Source organism: Mustela nigripes, chromosome 5 (assembly GCF_022355385.1).
Source record: "Mustela nigripes isolate SB6536 chromosome 5, MUSNIG.SB6536, whole genome shotgun sequence".
Lineage (NCBI taxonomy): Eukaryota > Metazoa > Chordata > Mammalia > Carnivora > Mustelidae > Mustela > Mustela nigripes.
In genome coordinates this window covers 95,284,420-95,308,176 of record NC_081561.1, presented here as the reverse complement: position 1 = coordinate 95,308,176, position 23,757 = coordinate 95,284,420, and the positions used below count along the sequence as shown (strand labels likewise).

General features: G+C 36.8%; 1 long non-coding RNA gene across 2 annotated transcripts in view; it reads right to left on the bottom strand.

Moving 5' to 3' along the window:
- The window catches only part of LOC132017411 (uncharacterized), a 400,345-nt gene that overhangs the window by 62,964 nt on the left and 313,624 nt on the right, over nucleotides 1–23,757 (bottom strand). Inside the window, exon 2 of one of the 2 annotated variants that reach the window (XR_009404263.1) lies at nucleotides 22,571–22,613. The exons of the other annotated variant lie outside the window; for it this stretch is intronic. This is a non-coding gene — a long non-coding RNA (uncharacterized LOC132017411). The remainder of the gene's footprint in view (nucleotides 1–22,570; nucleotides 22,614–23,757) is intronic. 2 annotated transcript variants of the gene reach the window in all.

Here is a 23,757-nt window from a genome sequence, read left to right as displayed (position 1 = left end):
GAATAAAAAACAAAAGATCATTTTCATCTACCCCATTATGTACACAGTTCTCAAGCTAAGTATTCATTAGCTTAAGGTACCTCTTCTATTTTGTAAACTCATATACATACATATGAATATAAACATCTTTTCACACACATATGTATATACACATATGTATTTACATGTATTTTTCTGCTTTTCTTATTTTCACAAAATCTAGTCTGGTGAAGGTACACAAAGACTCTCTTCAAATCTGAGATCACCAATAACTGAAGCTCATTCTCAGGGGGCAGAGATGACTTCTCCTCTCTGTATGCTTACTCTAGTGCCATTAATTCTTCAGGACATGCCTCAAAAACTTGTAATTTATGATAAATATAAACCAGCATTTTTTGGACACACCATAAAATGCTTGCTGTAACGCTATTGATAAACCTCTTTATCTTTCTGAATATAAATTAGAAATGAAGAACTTGAAAACATAACGATGGAGATGATGGACTTAATATGTAAAAATCAATTATTTTGAAATATTTGAGGCTGACTTTATATAAATAGTTCATAAAATTGGTTTTGTTTATTGATGCTCCAGGAAAACAACTGTATATTTGAAATGTCAATTATATTATTGAAAAATATAATGAATTACCTAGATTAAAGTAAGATTATTATCTCACATGATATAACTCATGGAAAGTACTTCAAGAACTGCAATGTGCTATCCAAACAGTAGCTATTGATGTCATGCATCAAAAAAGACATTTGTTCTCTCTTCTTTGCATAAAAATATTATTAAATGGGCGATATATCAAGCATGCATTCTTTATGCTTTGACACATGTTTCACATGATTTTCTCCATGTAAATGTTTATTCCTCACTCACTGAGCAATTCCATGCATTATGCATAAGCCTTATTGTCGATATTCAGATAATTTAGAATTTCTGTATATAATTTAAATCCGCTCCATATTAATGACTATCAATATATTTCAGTTAAATACTGTTAATTCTCAGGTTATTTAAGACGGTAAGCAATTGGCTTGGCAAAAACAATCCAGAATGACTGATAATACCCAGCACACAGAGACTTTGCAGGCCATGCTGTCCTTCCATTATGAATCTGAATAGTCAAGCATTAGGCTAAGACTGATTATTTCCCTAGTGGCACGGGAAGTCCCCTGGCAGGAGCATATCTTCATTTCCTTCTATGCTCTTCTGAGTCTGGGGTAATACAACCCACTAAACACTATTAAATGAATAGCTGCAAAGGTAAATGAAAACAGTAACTAAACCATGGAAAGTACTCAAGTCCATTCAAACACATCGGTACGCTTGACATTTATTTTATTCACAGGCTGTTTCCTGAATGTCCAAATGACCACTGAGCACTCATTACACATCAGCATGTTGCTAGTGGCATCCACATTTAATGTCAAAATAGCCACTTTTTAATCTTCAAACAGTGTGGCAGGTGTAGCTGCAAATCTCATAGCCTTAGGAGGTTGAAGCAAGCGTTGGTTTGATAGACTGAAGTTTATGCCTTTTTCTCCTTTTAAATAAGCTCACTCTTTTGGTAGCAAGCACTTAGGGGATTCCCAAAATATTTGCAAACATGTCTGTCAGATAGCATCACCGTCACCATATGATTTAAACAAGCATGTATTCATCACACTTAAACCAGATGTCATCTGAGTAGATGAGAAATGAATCATTTGCTCCTGACAGCTTGTTTATTTCTGGCAGCACTTTTCAGCAGGGATTGTCTAAATGCACAACACACTTTCCTCATCTCTAGACCCGGGAATGAAAGTCCAACTGCTAGAGGAAAAAGCCTCTCTTCAAGGTGGTGCTCTTTATAAAAAGACTCCCCTTTCCCTCAGATCAAGAAATGTGCAGCAAGAGAAGAGATGGGGTCTTGGAGACGGATATTCTCTTTGTGGCATAAGAATGATGGTAATTCCGTTACCATTACTACCTTCAATCCCAACCTGAAGGTTCATTTCTGTCCATGAAAGAGCAGCACCCAGGAACCAAAATGTGCTAGGAATGCTGCTAAGCATTTTGCCAATATGATCTCACTTAATCCTTACAACTGGAGATTTAGGTATCTTCCCTCTGAACACAGAGCTGCAAAAACCAAGGTATGGGGAGGACCTGGGTGCATTGCTCAAGGACTCCCAAGGAGTAAGCAAGAGGTAAATCGGTGATCTAGAAAAGCCTCTGCTGGACTATAGGCTTCTCCGGTTTTGTGCCAATAAACTTAATCTTCCTGAACCTCCTCTTCTCTTTTTGTGGGACTAGGGTATTGGGCAGTGGAATGACAAAGGGTCTTTCGGGTTTTCGAGTTCTGAAAAGAACGTAAGCACTTCCCAACACCCGTAAAACAATTCCTACAATATTTGTAATCATTCAGAATTCGTTTCCTATGTACTCTAAGTGGGCGAGAAGTCAACTTTTCAATAAATAAAACTTTGTTTTGTTTTTTTTTTTACAACTCTTAGGTTAGAAAATAGATTACAAACGCCTTTTAGTGTAAAATCCCTAGAGAATAAAAGACATTTGTGAATTTCCTTTGGGGGAAAGGTTAGGCCAAATGAATACGTGCCGTGCAGAATTATCACCAGGGGCATCTTACAGCTCCTGAAGCAACTGAGTGGCTTAAAATAATTATGGTTCTAATAATGAGGATAAAGAGGAGGAGGGAGATGGTGAAGGAATGATTGGTGAGCACTGCCATTTTTCAATATTAAGGTCTTTTTGATAAATCCTATATAGATCTGGGCCAGCTCCTGGGTTTGAAGGTCATGATTCAAATGGCCAGAGGAACTGCTGTGTCAACTCTAAATGATATCTTTCCTTGCCACAGGCTTAGGAGGAGGTGGTATTTAGAGAAAAATATTGACTATCACTGATTCCCTCTGTACTTAGATCACCTGCCTCTCTCTCTTCAGGGTAAGGATACGAAGATGAGAGAGCCTAAGCTGCATAAAGTTGGCTGGTGAAGAAGAACACCTATATGACAGATAAGGGAAATGTTTCCTTTTTGGGGTCATTGCAATTTAATTCATTTCCATCCCACTTTTATGTCATGGTTTTTAGATTGCTCCTCCTTTTTCACATTCAACCAAGATTATATCCTCCTCCCACTTTGGAGGGGATACATATCCCCTTATGGGAATAAATTGCTGATAATCAGAAAATTCCTTTTCTTCCCTTCCTCTTCCCTTTTCCTTTCCCCTTCTCTTTTCTTTCTTCCTTCCTCACTCTTTCTCTCCCTCTTTTTCTCCCCCTCTCTCTTCTTTAGAGAGAGAGAAAGAGCAATCTGTTGGAGAGGGAGAGAGAATCTTAAATCGGCTCCATGCCCAACCCAGAGCCTGACACTGCGGGTGCTTAATCTCACAACCCTGAGACCATGACCGGAGCTGAAATCAAGAGTTGGATGCCTAAAGACTGAACCATCCAGGTGCCCCCAGAAAATTTTTTCTACGAGTAAGTGTCTATATTACAGAACACATACAGACAGAGACTGCAAAGGTTAACACTAGTATTAGGATGATGAGATTATAGGAGAATTTGTTTGTACTTTTTATATCTCTATTCACATGGCTATAATACTTTTTTAACCATATAGGCAGAAGTTGAGAGGGGAAAGCGAAGTTGGTCTAATATTAATTGATTTGCAACAACAAAATTCCCACACATGGCTCTCCGTAAGCAAAAGTAAGTCTCTATTATATGTGTTCTCTGGGATCACCCATGGGAAGGATGTGAATTTCTGACAGTCTTAAATGTGACAGCAGCCTTTTAGCATGTAGACGAGTACAGTAATTTGGCAGCAAACTCAAGACTCATGCTCACCAGACTGGTAGATCGGAAATAAATCACAGATGTCAGACACATGCTCTCTTAGAAAGGAGAGAATTGATAAGGTGCCAAACTCCACCCCGCCCACACTGTTCTTGTTCCAATTCATAGACCCTCTCACCCTTGAAATTCTGACAAGTACTATTAGGAGAAGAGACTCTAACTCGTATCTCTTCCTGACTCTTTATCCATCTTTCCAAACAGTTTCTATCTGAGCTCAGTCTCAGGCTCATTTAATTATGACATCTGAATCAATACTCCCTACTAGACTCAGCCTGCACTAGCTTGCTTGGCAGTTTCCAATATCTGTGACAGCCTTTCTAAAAATGTTCATCTTCTCATTCTGAAGAGAAGGTATCCAGCTTAACAGGAGGTATCTGTATTTATTTTTAATTTTTTGAAATCCATTGTTACTTACAGGCCTAACAAGACTTAACACACATTTTCAAATAAATATATCGCATTTTCTGAACTCAGATTCACTTTCTGTCTCTGGAATGCTAAGCTAAGGACTACAGAAATGGAAATGAAGCCAATGGCAATTTAAATAAATTACGAGTTGACAGTAACCTACCTGTCTTGGTGATATTTTAAATGAAATATTTTAACTGCAAAAATATCAGAAGTTTTTATGATATCTTAAGAGACTTCATTTATTTTTTTAACTTTAGTGGGATTTTTAGATATTTGCATGTAAGGGAACATATCGTGAGGGAGATTTAACAAAAAGACTGCACAAATATTATGTGCTAAATTTGGAGCCTGAATTGCTGAAGTAAATAGGATCAATGAACCTGAATCAATAGTCTATGAACACAGAGTACACATCTCAAGAGGGTCTGGGTTGAAAAACCTCTCTTAATATGTAGTATATAGCTATGGTTATGCACTAAGAGAATACAGAATGGCCTGAAATCAGAATACTTTTGAGTCTTGTGTCTGTGGATCAAATCTGTGAGTGTAGCACAAATATCTAGAGTCTCAGTGTCCTTGTTCATCAAATGTTCATAAGGAAGAAAGAGCCCAGGATAATAAACCCTAAAGTTTGAAAATTCTGTGATTATTAGGACATCTCAACTGTGTGGCCTTTAAAATGTTAATTATGGAATTTTTAGTCACTTTCTAAAAGATACAGGCCTCTGTGTGTCTATAAGCTATAGGTCTATGGGTGTTTCTACACTATACAGGGCCTATATATGTATATGAGGTAAAGTCCCATACATGTCTCTAAGGTCTTATAGGCCTTATAGGCTTATATGTATCTATATAGTATAGGCTTCTAAGAGTCTGAAGAAATGTAAGCCATTATGTGTCTGCAAAGGGTAGACCTATGCATCTCTATTAGGTAAGAAGCTCTGTGTTTATAAGATACATACCTTTTTGTATCTATAATGTATAGAATTATTTGTGTTTAGAAGATGTGAGACAAAGCACTTCTCTAAGGTTTAGCCTTCTATATATCCGCATAAGATGCAGGCCTCAAATGTCTTAAAAAATATCTGCATGGGGTCAAGGAGTTAGTTACATTGTCTTGATAAGATACCTTCTATTTTTCTGAATAAAGTGTAATTTTATCATCAGGAACAAAAGAGACACACAGAGACACACACATATTCACTCACATAAATATGTAAAAAAAATTTTTTTTGAAACTCTCAGGGAGAACTCCATATGAAATCTACACATAAGTCACAATAAGTTCTTTTTATCATGAGGAATATAAAAAGAGATTGGGAAAAATCTTTTTAATGACACTTTGGAAGCTGTCAAATCAAAGTCAATTGTTTGGTGACTATTTTTAGTGCACCTACCAAAAAGGAAAAAAAAAAAAAAAAAAAAAAGAAAAAAGGCTCTACTGAGAGCACTTAGTTTTACTGTCACTGGCTAGACTTAAAATCTTTAAGCTTGGTATTGTCCTAAAGGAAAAACAGCCATGATGATTGGTTGCCTTTGGGAAGGATACATGATTGATGAGTGCTCAAATGTTCTCATGAAGGAAATCTGAGGTCTAATACAACTTGACGGATGCCCCAAACAATAACATTAATAGTTTACATTTATTATTGTCACTATCTTTTCAAACTTCTTGATTACAACACTATAGTATTTATGTACCAACATATTATTTCTTGCTCAAACCACAATGGCCATCTAAGAGAAGCAATAAAAGCACAAAAGTCTTTTTCACAAAACACAGAAAATAATCTTTGAAGTGTTTTATGGACTGCTGCATATTTTAACAGCTTCGAGTAACTATGTTCTAGCAGTTAACAAAGTGTGTGTCTCTAAGAACTTATGAATGAGAGAATAAGACTTTATCTCACTTCCCATACATGTACACTATAATCGCTTATGAATCCTAAATACGGCCTTCAATATACTTCCTAAAATACCCTATATATTTTGCTTATAGTTGAGAATGGAGAGAAGTTGGAACAACCCTATTTTCCTACTTTTAAACTAATTTCCCATAATTTGCAGAGCATTCAACTTGTCCATTTTCACATAAGGGAAGAATTAGAGTTATCTAAATCTGGCTTCTTCTTCTTCTTCTTCTTCTTTTTTTTTTTTAAAGATTTTATTTATTTATTTGACAGACAGAGATCACAAGTAATAGGCAGAGAGGCAGGCAGAGAGAGGAGGAACCAGGCTCCCTGTGGAGCAGAGAGCCCGATGTGGGGCTTGATTCTAGGACCCTGGGACCATGACCTGAGCCGAAGGCAGAGGTTTAACCCACTGAGCCACCCAGGCGCCCCTAAATCTGGCTTCTTAAACATTGACTTTACCGTGACTGAAAATATCTTCTAGGACCATAAAAAATATTGTTAGACCCTCCTTTCATAATCTGATTGGTTAGATGCGTTTTGTCTACTCAGGGTTGTACATAGAGGGATGTTTTTGTTGAGACATGTCAGCAGTGAAAGCCATCCAAGACACATTTGTTTGGATTGGGACTGTTTTCTGATGCCAGAATCTGTGAATAAAATCTGTGTAATCCCAGTTCTTGAATGTCCTATATCACTATCACATGCAGATACAATGGGGGACAGAGTTAGTGTAAGAAACAGTCAGTGCAATTTAGGAGAAAGAGCCCTTATTGAAGGCAATCATTTAAAAGTATTTTCCAAACCTAGGGGTGCCTGCGTGGCACAGTCAGTTGAGTGTCTGCTGCTTGACTTCAGCTCAGGTCATGACCTCAGAGTTGTGAGATCAAGCCTTACATCAGGCTCCCCATTCAGTGGGGAGTCTGCTTACCTCCCTCGCTTCCCCTCCCCTTATTCGTGCTCTCTTTCTCTCAAATAAATCTTTGAAAATATAAGTAATTTTCCAAACCTAGATATTTCTTTCTTTCTGGAAAAAGGTTTCACTAACTATGTCACTAGGACAGCTGGCATAAACTGTGACTGTTCCAGGCCAATTGCAGCATCCAGTCACACAGGTTTAATTGGCTGGGCAAACATTTGCTCATCAATCAATGTCTCCAAGCCTCAGTTTTCTTATCTTTATTGTATTAAAAAATATGTTACTCATCAATTTATTTTAGTCCTCCAGGATTCCAAATTGTGGATAATCCTCAATAACAGCAATATGGTGTATGTAGATAACTATTCTCCAAATATTCTATAAATTCATTTCAACACAGAAACTGTTGGATGTTTGAGCTAACTAGAAAATCCTGAGTTCATATGGCAAAGATCTCATTTCTGTTGATTGCAAGCTTACTTTGTGCCAACAGTGAACTTGCACTGCCGAAAAAGTACAGTCTTAAGTTTCATTAGTGAGAGTCAAGCCTTGAGAGCATTGGACAAGGCAGGCCCTCTATATTCATCTCTGGCTAGTCCATCCCTGGAAGAGTACATCCAGAATGATCTGGAGCAATTCCAGATATAAGCAATGGAGACCACGTCATTTCTGGAGAGATGCAAATAAGTAGGAACACTTAGACTGAGAAAAAGAAGTCATTATACCTATCTTTACAAAACTGAAGTGCTGTGGTGCGGAAGAGAGATTTAGAGTTCCCAAGACAGAGACAATAGCCAATGAATTGAAGTTGGAGGGACAAAGTGCACTGATTTGTGGAATTCCTTTCTAATACGCTGTATGTTCACAAATACAGAAGGATGCCTGTGAAGCAGTGGGGTCCTTGTCGCTTACAATTCAAGCAGTGGCTGGATTCTTCCATGGGAGAGAGAGGGCAATGAACAAGATCAGAGGTTTCCACGTTGTGTTCTGCAGCATTGGAGGAGGGGCCACAAAAGTACCTCCGGTGATGTGTGGGGGAGGATGGTGAAGGCTGCTCAGTAGCATCAGGAGGACTCCATACCTCCAGCTCTGACTTAACTGTAACAGCTCTGCTTCTATTTGTTGTTAAGCTGTTTGGGGTTTTACCCATTCGTTTGTTTGATGTAAGGGCTCTGCATACTGTGTCTTTGGGATAAAAATGGGTGGAATAAGTATCTTTTTAAAAAATCTGTTTTAAAACCATTAAAATCTCTTTAAAGCCAAGAGATGCCAAAGCTTCCTTCCAACTGTAGGGGTCTCTGATTGTAAATTCAAGGAAGATGCCCACTGTGAACATCATCTTCATTCAGTTTTCTCATAGTCCTGCTCCCAGATTAACTCTTGGTTTGTATCTCCTCAAAAACACATCAGGGAAAAAAAAAGATGTAGTTAGAACTGTTAGATCTTCAAATGTTACAATGCTCCATGTGTAAAGAATTAGGAGTAAACCAAGGGTTGTAAAGCCCTCAAACATTTGATTAAAAACATTAAATTAGTAATGATGAAGCCATATTTGTTGAGAATAAAATACAATTCAGGTAACAAAGATGTGGTTGTATGTGTTTTCTTTTCAACCATCTCTGGAAACTCACTTCTTAGGTTGAAAAAATAAAGACTAAATTAAAGAACTAAAATGAAATATGAGTATAAGATTTCACTTTATTTATATGAAGTTTCAAAATTTCATTAAAATTTTCTTTCAGGGACCCTGTATGAACATCTTTTTCATCTCTATGTCTTGACACATTACCCTGACATACTTGGTTTACACATGATGTTGTGGTTTTAATGATTCTCAGCAAACCTTTTTTTTTTTTTTTATATTTTATTTATTTATTTGACAGACAGAGAGGGAACACAAGGAGGGAGAGTAGGAGAGGGAGGAGCAGGCTCCCTATTGAGTAGGGAGCCCACTGCAGGACTCATTCTTGGACGCTGGGATTATGACCTGAGCTGAAGGCAGACACACAACTCACTGAGAAACCCAGGTGCCCCTCAGCAAATATTTTTTTAAAACAATCAGATGACTCATACTCAGACTCTGGGACTCATTGAAAATTGGAAGTGAATGGAACCTCAATTGGTTTAACTCAGAGAACATCAAGGTCTTCTGTAAAGAGGATAGCATCTACTGCTTAAGAAGACAGGCTCTGTTGTCATATTGCCTGGGCTGGAAATCTGATCTATGTCACTTAAGAGTTGCATGACCTTAGGTCTGTTACTTAACTTCTTTAAGCTGTGATTTCTTCATTAGTTATAAGGAACAGTAGCACCCACATCGTGATTGTGCATTCTTTTACTCAACTGTATTTACGGAGTACAAACTAGGTGCCTGGCCAATGACAGTGAATCAACAAATGACATGTCCACAGTAGCAGAAGAAAAGTGCGGGTTGTTTTTTTATTCAAACTTCCAGATGACAGTGTGACATGTAGAATCCTCTATGTTGGTTGGTTAGGCTTGTGTAATGCCAAAAGGAAGAGAAAAAAGATCAGAAATCTGGATATACTTTAGACATGGCAATGAACCAAGCACATTGCCTAGCTTGACTTCTCAAAATGAGACCCCAGACTGGAGATTTAAAACTTCAGCTCTGTCTCATGGCCTTCATCCTGGGAGCATATTTCATGTGAAATTCTACAAGAGAGTCCTGATCCATGAGGCAGTCATAGTTCAGCAACTATACGTATACAGGAAATATGCATTCCCTCCCAAGTTTCTCACTATGGCCAAGAAAGTGTGCTGCTAGCAGCTGGGTATTTCTCATAGAAAAAGCCCATTGCCTCCAGAATTCTCTGTCTCTGGTGGTTCAGCAGAGAAAGTTTGGCAAGTAGGAAGGCCTGCTGCATAATGCATTTGTTTCCATAGCATTTTAATTAAGGTTTTACCTGGAGCTTTTAGTTGAATTTTTGTAGGGCAGAGAGGCAACTTCTTGTGTGCTGTCTCAGAGCAAGGGAGTTACCTATGCCACTAAAGCTATCCTTGGGTGGATAGATCTTCAAACTATGTGGGGAAGAAGCCAAGTTCAGTGGCAAGAGGAAGTTGATAGTAATGAGTAGTTCAGAGGTCACACTTGTCAATTGGGCATAGTAGACCTACCCATATGAATAGAAACAATTTTCTCAAATTTCTGATCAAAGTCTTTGTTGAATACCTATGTTTTCCTTTTTTGTTAAATCTGAGATTTAATCCAGAACAAAGACTGTCAACGGAAATACCAAATAATTTAGGTTAAAAGTTCTACTTCCAGCATTGAGTTGTTCACATTGGCAACCTATGTCATACAAAAGAACTTAATGATGGCGTAATTGGTGCTTCATTCTACTTGACATGAGCACAGTCTATGTTCTGTCTTCCATTCTTTTCTTCTTATTAATATAACAGAAAGAAAATCTTTTTTTGCTTTATATCAGATTCAACAAACCACTGTTCTAAAAAAAGGGGGAAAGTGAATCTTTTTTTCCTTTTCAAACCTTGGGAAAACTTGGCAGCACACAAGCTTCCATCAAAGACAAATAAGGCTGTAAATAACAATTATTTCCCATTCATAAAAGCTGTCTTGACAGTCCCCAAAATAACAAATTATAAGTAAACATCCCCCAAACATTTTAAGGCACTTTACTCATTCTAAACCCGTTTTGATGGTGTTTTCTTAGAGTGGAGTTATTAACTCCTTGGAAGAACTGTAACACGTTTGTGATATCTGGGTGTTTTACCTAAGCAAAAGTGGAGCAGAAAAATGCACTGGCAAAAACTTTATTGAAAAAATCAAGACATCTAACATATATATGTATGTATATATATATTTTTTTTTAGTTTGAAAATCTTAATTTTATTGTTACAGAAAATTAAAATGAGAATCAGTCCATTTCCCTTTGATGGCCTCTTGTGAATTGAAACTGGACCGAATTCTTCTTTTACTAGCTCTTGATCTGCTGAATAGGTCCACTTAGGTACTCATCAGCAACTAGCCAGATTGTATAGAGAGTAGAGGAGTGACTTGTGCAAATGTTAGGGAGTTGTCTGATTCATATGAATGAATTCAATAAGTTCGTATATTCAGTTAGCACTGAGAGTAAGTGGTCCAACTGGTATGCTTTCTTTTTTAATGTTTTCTTCTAATTTGAGTATAGTGACACATGATGTTGCATTCATTTCATGTGTACAAGATAGTGATTCAACAGCTCTGAAGGTTATGCTATGCACACCCCAAATGTGGCTACCGTCTGTCACCATATAACACTATTACAACATTTCTGACTATGTTCTTTATGTTGTATCTTTTATTTCTGTGACTTATTCATTCCATAACTGGAAGTCTGTACCTCCTGCCTCCTTTCACATATAGGTGGAATCCAAAAAAAGAAACAAATAAACAACAAAAAGCAGCTAAAATATTTCAAGTGCCTTAAATTTGGGAATACATTTTACTTCTTTTATGTGTCACCATGAAAAGATAATAAAGACGCTTAATTATATATTGCCTATTCTTAGGAAACTTATCTGATGGAGAGTCTGAATACATTCATTCTTTGATTCATTTGCTTTTTATTTGCTGTATCTACTGAATTCCTGCAGTGTTGGGATAGGAACAGAAATATAGCGGTGGTATAGGTATTCCTATAGAGAGTTCATACCTGAGAAGTGCACCTAAACATTATAAGCAGGTGAGACAAGGGAAGAAGGTAAAGCAGAAAGAGCTCCCATCAGTTGTCTTCATTGTAAAAGACGCTTCCCGGTTATGTCATTCTCTGCTCACAGCCCTAGTAATGCACTGCTCATGCAACTGGAAATGTTGTTCCAGGCACTTCCAGGCAGGTGCTTTTCAAGGATACTAAAATAAGACTAGGTGATAAAGATGAATCAGGGATTAGTCAGATGAGTGGTTCACACAATGCACAATCAAAGAGCACCCAATTGTGAAAACTCTTGAACTACAGAACTAGATTTTTATTCTGTTTGGATGTAATAACAGAGTCCCTAAATGGAATTATACTTAAGACCAAGAAAAGGCAGCTGGTGGTAATGTAGGTATAATTCTATCAAGAAATTGGACGGAGCCATAATGAAGAATTAGATGGTCAGGTGATTCGATTTGTACACATATCTACTATTTCCAGAAAATGGCAATCTCTTCAATTATTTAAAAAATCATTCCCATAGTTTCTCTTTATGAGCATATTTCTTTATCTCAAGTGGCTGCATGACCCTGCTATTATTTTGTCATGCATACCTTATCTCAGAAATGGATATATTGAAACCACTTTTGCTTTCAAGTACTATAGCCTGAATGACAGATTCACTGGTAAAATGTTTTGCAACATCACTAAAATTTTTCCGACAGTAAAACAGGAGTTTTACCTGCTCAAAACCAGAGCTGCTTCTGCCTCAGGCACTGAGAGGGAATCTGAGAGCTAATAATTAGGGACACTTCATTCTTATCCTTCAACAAAGGCAATTATTTCAGTTTCAAATATTGGGGTCACATTTTTATGTTGTGGTTTATTCAAAGAGATATTTGTAAAATAGATAAAATCCAGAAGGCATTTCTTTTCCTCTTAGATTATTCCTAGAGTCTAGACTAGCCCTGTATTTATCTATCCATTCATTCATCCATCAATCTATCTATCAGAACTTTATTTTACAAAGGCTGCAGAGAATTACAAATTATCACTCTGTTTTTGTCTTCTGGTAATATTAGACTAGGACTTAAGATGTAGGGATTTGAGACTGGGACATAATTATAACCAAGTTTGACATTGACAACAATGTTCTGATGCCATATTTTCCTCCAAGAAGAAAGAAATATAAAGAATATGTATAATCACTATTAATTAAATCATAGTTTGACAGTCATTACGCTTTAGGATTTAAACAGTGGTTACCACACTAAGTGAAAATTCAACTGGATGGTACTAGACAGTACATCTGCTGATTATTAGATTAGCTGCATGAAATCTCTGTTTTTGCACATCAAAAAAAAAGCTGAATATTGGCATCTTCATATAATTCAACACCTTAATTGGATTTAGATGAATTCTTTTACATTTCATATAGATTTTATAACTTTATAAGTCATAACTGCAGCCACTCTAATTTAATTCTTAATTAAATGGTTTATTTATCTAGTGTATTATGGACTTTTCCCCTAAAGGACATGGCTTAGCACCGAGCTCTTCAATAAGTAAGTTAATGTGAATGCTGGATAGTTTTGGCATGACTGCCCATTAGAGATTAAGCTCTGTTTTTTTGTCCTGGGGCTAGAGAAGGCTCACAGATTTGAATGTAACCTGGGTTGTTTCTGAGACTTCTGTCGGTGCTCAGGCAGCTACCCACAGGGTGAAGTCCCGGCAACAGAGTTGTTTTTATTGCTAGATGAACTATAGTCATCAAACAGTATAAATCTGTTTTATTTTTAGTATATTTTAAGTATATTTAATGTATATTTTATTTTATATACTTAATTTAGTATATTTTACATATATATAATATACACATTATACACTTTAAGTATATTTAATATGCTTAATTCTATGAAACAATTATTGAACATTCAATGCTTACATGTTCTAAGACCTCGTGTCCTTCTCAGTATTCATCATACACAGCACTATTCATAGTTCATTTCAAACGCTAAACTTTAGCAGTGGGAATATTCCTTGAGCAAAATGTAAATAAATCACTGCAGTAGAATTCAATTAGATTAAATCTGCTGTTCCCTGGGACAGTAGCAGAGTGGCAGCGATGCCTGAAAGCACAATCATGTGGCCCCTGATTTGGAACAAGTCCCCATGCTTTGCCCTTGGAAACTAAGAAAGAGTAGGGCATGCTTTGTGAATGAGCTTGTATTGTAGCAGAAAGAATTAAAGAAAAACTTGGCCCTCTTCCCTCAGTTCTTCCACAAAGACACGAAGTGTGCACAGAAGGGCACAGACAGGAGAAACCTTTCCAATTTAAACTCTAGGGAAAAAGTCTGCTTTGTTTTTGTTGGAAACTCACAAAGATACCAGTGTGGAGTTCAAGGATTGTCAAATCTCCCTTCAATCTGGAACAAGCAAAGTGCCTCAGACATCCCTAGTCACTTATGGGTAACAGAAAAAAAAGAAGCTGTGCTGGAGAGTCCGATAAATGGACTCAGGCATTTTCCCATTTCAGGACAGCCAAAGAATGCTCCAGTCTATTGAGTGGTAGATGGAAAGAGAAGGGAGAAGCTGGAGGGCAAGCTACAGGTCTTCTCCTACCATTCATGTGGGCTTCAGCTCTTCTCTAAAATTCTGAAGAAAAAGGAGTAATACTTCTGAATTTTACATTGTAAAAGAATTTCTAAAATCAAACCAGTAAATTCTCAAATACAACAGCAACCATCCATGAGTCCTTCCATTTTAAGTGAAGTGTGTCTACATGGATTTTTAGTTGAAGTTTTCCTTACCTCTCAATGATGGGGGAAAGCACATATTTTCCTTTTTTTTTTTTTTTTAAGATTTTACTTATTTATTTGAGAGAGATCACAAGCAGGCAGAGAGACAGGCAGAGAGAGAAGAGGAAGCAGGCTCCCCACTGAGCAGAGAGCCTGATGCAGGGCTTGATCCTAGGACCTGAGATCATGACCTGATCAGAAGGCAGAGGCTTTAACCCACTGAGCCACCCAGGTGCCCTCATATTTTCCTTCTGGATTAAAACATGAATAACAATATTATCTGTAAACTGCTCGATGGTGGCACTCAGTAACTGATTAGGTGCCAAAACCAATGGCAGGTAACTTGGTAACTTGATAGCTTTGCATTTCGAACATTAAATGCAGTTGACTCTCCTTGTAATATAGTTAAGAAAGGAGAGGAGGCTGGGGGTGGGTAAAGACAAATTCCCCGTCCACCAACAATGCTGTTAGGTAGGGATGACACTGGATTGTAGAAATTGGAGGAGTTGTGGTTGGTTGCAAAATTAAATACGTTCAACTGTAGAAGTGGGTGGTGCTTTGTTACTTGTACTGTCAGCTTATTTAAAGAGTATCTTGTCCTCGAAAGGACAAGGAGAATCTTTTCAGTGGTATAGATGCATCCAGAATGAAATTCTGAGAAATAACTGTACAAATGCTAGATCACTGATTGTAAAACAAAAATATTATACATGACTTTTTAATATCTCCTAGGAGGGACATAATAAGGAAAATATATTTGCTTTCCAAGGAAACACACCAAATAAGGTAAATGATTCAATATGTAAGAAAAAAATTTCCATTAATATTCTTCATAAAATTGTTTCATAAAGAAGCTTACATATGAAAATAATTTTTCACTTAAATAGATTTACTCTTTAATGTTAATAGACTTAGCTACTCAAATTAATTTTGAATTTTGCAAAAAACAATATAAAACATTGGCTTTGTTATGATCTATGGAATTATTTTTTAATATTTCTTTGTACCCTTGAGCAATTTAAAATCTATGAAGCAATACATTCTTCCATAGGAAACAATCACTGTAGTGATTCTGAAACCTTAATTTTTATATTAAACAAAAACATTAGGCTTTCCAGTTTATTGAGGCAACAAAATGAGATATACAATTGCCTTGAAATATTATCTGCACGTAATAAAATGTTTAGAGATGACTTAATTGTTTTTATATAAAAAATGTGGACTTTTAATCCATTATAGCTGAGGTGTGAATAGTGTAAATTAATGCAGGTAAATACTTCAGTTAAGTGCTCTCGGGTGAATTGCAATTAAATTTAAGGCCTATAATTTAACAAGATAAAGTCACCTCTAACTTACTCTTTGTTAATTTCAAACAAGGGGAATTAAATGTCATTACTAAAATTGGGCATTCTGGAGTTGTAACATTCTGTTTGCAATATTTTTCAGTCCCTATCAGTTCAGTCAGTGTTATATAGAGTTACAGAATTTGCCATTAAGAGTTCTATTAAATTCTGGGATTTCATAAAATTTTCTCCATAAATGGATAAACCCATAGCTAACCCCTCAAATGGTGACTATATCTGAAATGAAGATGGTATCAAATGTCTCATTATTAAATTGTTGTTTTCGATCTGATATCTACAAATGGACTTTGATCACTTTTAAACTTCCTTTTCTAAATTTAATTGTAAAGGTACAGAATACTTCACTTGCCAAATGCAATTCAATACAATTCAAACTGAAAGCATAAGGAGATAAGACAATGACTTTATGTATTGAATAAAAATACTTCAGTGGATAGAAAAGGAAGCAATAATTGACCACATGCATACTTTCACAGTACAGTGTAAGTTATGTTGATATAAAGATGTACTATGATCCATCCTGAGATATCTCTTTGGCTTAACCTAACAGCTTAACTAACTGTCACAAGCTGATGTGAAGTGTTTTTTTGGTTTTTTCCCTGTGAAAGGTCCAAAATGATTTATCTACAAAAATAAAATTAGGTTTTATTTTAGGCTTTTCTATGATAAGAATTTAGATAATTCCAACTTTTCTAGCAAATGAAAAGAATTCATTGCAGTAGGAAATCCAAACTTCATCATGACAATAGTTCCATTCTTTGGCATGTCAACTAAGAAGATGTATGGCACTTAAAATCAAAGACATATTTGTGTCATAGGTAAATACACATGGCATATATTATGACCCATATCTGGGGAATTTTAGACATTATATATGTAAAAATATGTAAATATTTCCATCTCAAATAGCATGTTTACCTATGACATATTATGTTAGCTAAATGAAGGAAGGTTCTGGTACTGGGCATAGTAGATGTACTTATGCTATACATTTTAGCTGATTTTAACACCAACAAAAATAAGCAGAATTGGAATTTTACCATAAATTATTCCCAAAGCTTTTTCAAATGCATGATTTCAAATTTCTTTAAAACTCTTCTTACTACAGTAAGAGAACTTGATCTGGAGCCAAAAGATAAGGTGAATTTGGACAAATACTTTGACTTTCCTAACACCTGGTTCTATTGTGCTCATCTGTAACTCAGCACCAGGCTGGATGTTCTCAAAGGGCCTCTTCAGTCAGCCCTGACATATCACAATCCTTTTAGTTTGTTCCTGCAAACATTCATCTTCAACTTTCATTTTCACTTATTTTTGCTGACAAGATTTCTGATTGCCAAGCTACTGAAATGGCCAAAGAAAGGGAGGGAGGGTGGAAGGAATGTAGGAAGGAAGGGAGAGGAGAAGGAAGGAAGGAAGGGAGGAATGGAGGGAGAAATAAGCTAAAGAAGTTGTAGCTGGAGCATCTGGGTGGCTCAGTGGGTTAAAGCCTCTGCCTTCAGCTCAGGTCATGATCCCAGGGTCCTGCTCAGCAGGGAGCCTGCTTCCTCCTCTCTCTCTCTGCCTGCCTCTCTCTGCCTGCTTGTGATCTCCATCTGTCAAATAAATAAATAAAATCTTAAAAAAAAAGAAGTTGTAGTTGAATAAATAACCTTTGATAAAGCAAAGATTTACGTGGCCTTCCATGTTCTACGGAGACTTAAAGATATGTAATTATTTTTAAAAAGGAGACAAACTGATTATTGACAAATAAAATGCCCTTGAATGAGCTTGAGATCTTGAGCCTTAGTACTATAGACATCAGCTGTAGGATACACTGAATAACGCTGGCATGCTCAGTGAAGATAAAAGCATATTAAAAAGAGGAATACTGTATGAAGAAAGAAGAAAGAAATTAAAAATTAAACATAAAATTGGTCAAGCCATAAAAATATAATTAAAAAAGTCCTCTGAGGCATTCTATCATGATTAACATAAAAAGTTGTAACATTTTCAATTAAAATGGGAGATAATTCATTATAAAATGAAATGTAGGGCCCCTCTAAGTGTTATTTCATATAGATCCTTTCCGAGATCACCAAAATGACTTAAACAATATTACCAGGAAACAATATTTTGGAATATCTTGATGGTATATTTAAAATGTCAATTACAATTGTTATTTATCACTGTTAATATATCAATCTACTCAGCAAAAGACAGTGAACATTTACTACAAACAATTATTTTGAGGAAGGGTTGGTGATGTCTTCTGTGATTATCTTGATATTTTAAACAAAAGCTGATTGTTTTACTTGTATGATATAGCAAACTGACTGTAAGTATCTGATATCTTAAACAGAAAGGCAGTAATTTTCAGAAATTCTACATCCTCAAGGATTGATTTGGCACTTATTTTTGGACTGATTCATCATAGTCTGCCTTATATATATTAAGACTTCAATAAAAATTGAATGAAGTTCCTAAGACTCTACTTCCTATATATTGGTAATTCTTCCCAGCCTTATCACTGAACCTTAGCAACAGTTCTTAAAGTGATCTGTCTGGACTGTTAAGAGGTATTACATGGATATGGCCCACATGGGTTAAATGGTGTTACATATGTTCCTACATGGCAGGAGGAATCTGAAATATTAATATGTTAATACACATTATGAATCTCCAAGGGTAACATATGGTGTGTGGCAACCCCAAATAGGCCTTTGTTCTGTATCTCTCAGAACAGTTTATTGGACTGCAGGTTTGCCAAAATCGCTTTGGGAATGTGGTACTATATGAACCCCTTGGTCAATCATCTGAATTCACCTTCATTCTAGCCTCAGTCATTCTAGATGCCCTCAATACAGGCCATCAAATATAATAAACTCTACCTAGTGTCTCCCTTGTTGATCGAACATATAGTCCTCTTGAACCTGCACTGATCTCCTAAAAGGGGGCACAATATGGTAGACACATTCTGCCGCATAGGGCTTTCCTCTTTTGCATTTCTGCATATAGTTTGCTCTCTAGTGAGCCTAAGACACAACCTGCCTAGTGTATAAAAAGCAGTAGATCTGTTTAGTAAAATGAAAGAAAGGAAGCAAGGAAGGGAAGTAGGGAAGAAAGTTTGACCTTGAATTTCTGAGTTGAGTCAGCAGTTATGAAGGACAAAATTGATGAAGAATTGTTTAAAGTCCTATTTGCTCTCATTTAGCTTATTATAGCCAGGTTTTGTCTACTAGATCTTAGAAGTGACTATATTCCAGAAATTGAGAGAACTTAGGATACAATGTAAAATAAAAAATAAAAGCAGAACACCATTCCAGAAGGACTGCGAGGAGAGAAAGTGGAGGTAAGAGAAGCAGGAAAGTACCTTGAACTTTCCTTTCTATTTCAAAGCCCCAGCAGCCAGATGTTTTAGAGGCTGATAGTAATGCTTAGGGCAAAGAGGCCTTTATACCTTTGGGTTTAGGGTTGTAGACTATATCAAAGGGTGCCGAGAATAACTCAGGAAGTCCAAATGGTTGGGGGCAGTGAAGGAACCTGAGGCCCCTTACACACTTGAGCTGACTGATCTGCTTTTAGAAGATATCCCCACGTCCCACCGTGTCCTGTCTGGGAAGCAGAGAAGGCAGTTGGTGGTGCTGCTTATGAACTCTCCAGCACAGATTGTCCCTGCACTCTGGCAAAGGTGTGATCATACCACCTAGGGACCCACTGTGGGCTGTCCAGAACTCAGGAGGACAGGCTGAGCCTGGGCACAGACAAAACTACAGTTCACAGTCATGCACAGACATTGACACCACTCAGTGGACCCCAGCCAGGGCACACATGGGAGCCAGCACAATACTAAGAGGCAATGTCCCGAGCTCCTGCATGCATCCAGCCATCCAGTGATGGTGGTGGCTGCGGTGGAAAGAACAGAGGTGATCTGAGCCAGAACCTGTAGGGATTTGAACTTCACTGACTTAACTGTAACTGTTAAAATCAGAAGAGATTGGGATATGTTAATTAGCAAGTCCAAATTTCCCCCTCCCTGGTATGATAAGAGCTCTGAAAGATCTGCTCAGGCCTAGAAAAATAAACTACATTTTCTCTGCACAGCTTTCCTCATTCAATGCCCCCCATTCTTCTAAGACACTTGTTTTCTATACTATGCTTCCTATTCCATTTCACACTGTTATTTTTTTATTATTTTTTTCTTTTTGGTGCTGATATGTCTTGTATCCTTCCACCTGCCCCACCCTGAGAGCACAGCTTCATGAAGACAAGGATACATTATATTTCTCATTATCAGCACAGTACTAACATAAATCACTAAGGCAAAGAGATGAATTGCAATACCTTTCATAACTCAGTTCGATTCTATAATATATTTGGTCATACTTGGATTATGTAATAAATACTATATCGCAGAATGTACCTAGTATAACTAAACACATAATGTTGAACAAACATAGTATCTCTTTGCCAACAGCACCACAAAATAATTTTCAAACAACATAGAAATGAATGCTACGCAATTACGGCTCATATAATCATATGGTTCCTTTTACCCTGCGGTAGAAATTCAATATGATCATTATAGGTGATAGACGGCTAGATTGGCATTCTTTAATAAGAAAAATAATGATATTTTAGACATTTTCATGGGAAGAAACTCAAGCACATCTAGTTTCAAAGCAGAAGATGTTCACAATAGAAGTAGCACAATATAAATCATAAAAACCTAAGTTAAAAACAAGACTTTATCTCCAAAAAGGTATTTTCAAGTTCTCTTTATAGCGAAAGTAAAACTCAGTCACTTCTCCAGATTTGACCTTTCTGGGTGGCTTGTCTGAATAAAGTGAATAGAATTTAAAAATAACAAAGAAGCTCTCATACCAAAATGGGGTTACAGATTGGAACCAAAGGGTCTTTCTATTTACTGCTGCCTGAGTTAAGGGATAGAGTTAAACACACTGCATTTGTTCACTCTTGCCTTTTCTCTCCATCATACGACTGGTATAAATAAGTAGCCCCTGGCTTTTTCAAACCTATGCCACCATATTTCATTTACAGCATACAAAAAGGTCAAAAGGTAAAGAATAAAAAACTCCCAGCACAGGCTAACTTTGTCAATTTAAAATGTGGTTCCCTATTCAGCCCATTGTTAGGCAACCTGTTCAAACAACATCTTGGTTCACATGTCTGTGGGTCTCTGATAGGCTTCAAAGTCTGGGGAACAGCCTATGCAAGTTTGAAATCTAACCTTCTTCACCCTCTCGTCTTTCTGTCTCCTGTTTTCTGATCTTTTTAATCCAGAATCTTTAATAGAAAAATTCTATTGCAGGACTGAAAACAGCATGGGGTCAAAATCTCATACAGGTTATTTTAAGCAACATCTAGGGTCTTTTGAATGGTTCAAGAGCAATTTAATTGACCTCCAGGGACTCTTCTTCAAACATGTTCCATTAAAGAGACATAAACACAAGTAAAACATATTTTAAGGTCAGATTATCAAAAGCCAAAACCAAGATAAATCTAAGTGTTTAAATAAAAGACCCTTCAAGCAACAAACTACATATATTTCAGATAAATTAATGAACATGAAAGTGAAGTTTTGAATAGGAAACGTGAAGTTGGAGATAACAGAATAGAGCTGAACCAGATCCAGAATTTTTAAAGAACACATACTTCTAACAAAACCAATGACCTGGACCGAGAACCAATAAGATAATCAAGTACATGTTAGACACAGGGAGACTTAATTTCTATATCCCACGCAAAAGGCAATATGGTCTAGCATTTTCTTTCTCAGCTAAAAGTGGAAGTTGACTCTCCTAAGAAAATAAAGTCATCAGACATGGTATATATTGTACTGTGAAATTTGATTCACAAATAAAAGGACTCTTGTCCCCCCACTTCCCCACTCCCCCATACCCTGTGATTCATTTCCCTTCTGGATTACTTGCCATCATTTTTTTTAAGGAGAAATCTTGGGATCAAATACCTAGAAAAACAACTACTCTCATTCACTAATCTACAGGAGGAGATCCGTTACATAAGGTGCCTATATCGGTATGACTAGAAAAGGTAGAGACATATTAGCTTTAGGAACTTCATAAAAACATTACTGTGAAGGAGGACTTAATCACCACATCACTCAGCATACCAACAGACCATCTAATACTCTACAGATGAAGTCACTGTCATTCTGGAAGAGGAGGAGTCAGTAGATTAATGAGGTTCCTGGTAACAATATACCAAAAGACTGGAGCAACACAACATGAGTAGCAAAAACTTAAGCAAAATGTCTCTACATGGAGTTTTACAGTTTATCCAAATTTGAGTGTAGGGTATTTAAAAAAAAAAAGTTCTAATAAAGGCAGGAAGAAGTGATCAGAAAGAAAGGAAAAGAAAGAAACACACATAAAAAGAACTCATGAAAGGCAAGTTTTCATCAACACTTCATCAACTCTTGGGCCCCTTTCCAAACTTGAGAACAAAGTATGTTATGATAGAACTACAAACTAAGATCTCAGAGGGAAAAAAAAAATTCATCTAAAAAAGATTTCACACACATCAGCATTTTCAATATAAAGCGTGTCTCAAGCCCACGTGTGCTTTCCAGCTTGCCATGTGGTTCTTTCAGGCAATTTTTGCAGCAACACCGAGTACCACAATAAAATGAACACTTACCAGGCAAATCAATGCTCCCTGGAGTAAATAAAACAGCACTTACCTAGAAAAAGAAAGGAATACAGAGATTAAGATGCTATCATCTAAAATAATGATAGCAGCTCTTAGATTATCCTGGCCCCTGTACTGCCAGTATTTTCTCAACAAATGCCAGTAAGTTTTTAGAAGAAAAACAAGTTTTAATTTATTTATGGCATGAAGGGAGTTGTGTGAGGGATAAGCAAGACTGCAACAAGACAGTTGCCATGTTGCAAAACCCCCTCTGAGCTAATTTTGCCCTAATGCACTATCATGGATAATCACAGGCAGGCAAAAGAGGAAAAAGGTAACAGGAAACCAAAAGGAATAAAAACACACTCTTCTGTTGTTTCTAAGAACAAAATATTGCCAGGAAATCAAGCAACGAGAATGCTTTGCAAGAAATCTGTATCAGGGTAAGGAAGGGGGGGATATGCCCTAAGTCAGGGCTTTCCTAACCCCAGATTTAGCCTGCTGCTTTGTGGAACATTGTTCAAAGCTTTCTAGGAAGAAGCAATAGCCCTAGATTATTGGTTGCCCTCAAACCTCAGATTAGTGATCATGAAACACAAGTACTTACGAATTTAGGTTAACTCTGACACCAAATATTTCTAATTGCCAAGGTTTTCAAAATGCAGAATGCTTATAATTTGCATGGACCTTCCCATTTCAGTAGCTAATTAGTTATAAAGTGAAACATCTTGGCTCTGTTGCCTGGACTGTGTACCACAAGGTGGAAAAATATGTGCAGAAACTGTATCAGAAATTAAACTGTACTTAACATTTCTTACAGTTACTGTCTCCAGTACATAAATAATTACTTTCCGTTTCAGCAGTCATATTTTTGAAATGCAAAATGGTCTTTTCTTTTGAATTCTTGAGTCTTGTGATGGGTAAGGATCTATAGAGAAATAATGGGACATGAAATAGGCGGAAAGTAAGTAAGAAACAAAGATGAAACAAAATGTCCTTAGTCACTCCATTCATTTACTTATTCAAGAGATGTTTTGGATGCCTTTAATTTCCTTTTGTTGTCTGATTGCTGAGGCTAGGACCTCTAGTACGATGTTGAATAGCAGTGGTGATAATGGACATCCCTGCCATGTTCCTGACCTTAGCGGAAAAGGCATCCAAATCGGCAAAGAAGAAGTCAAATTATCACTCTTCGC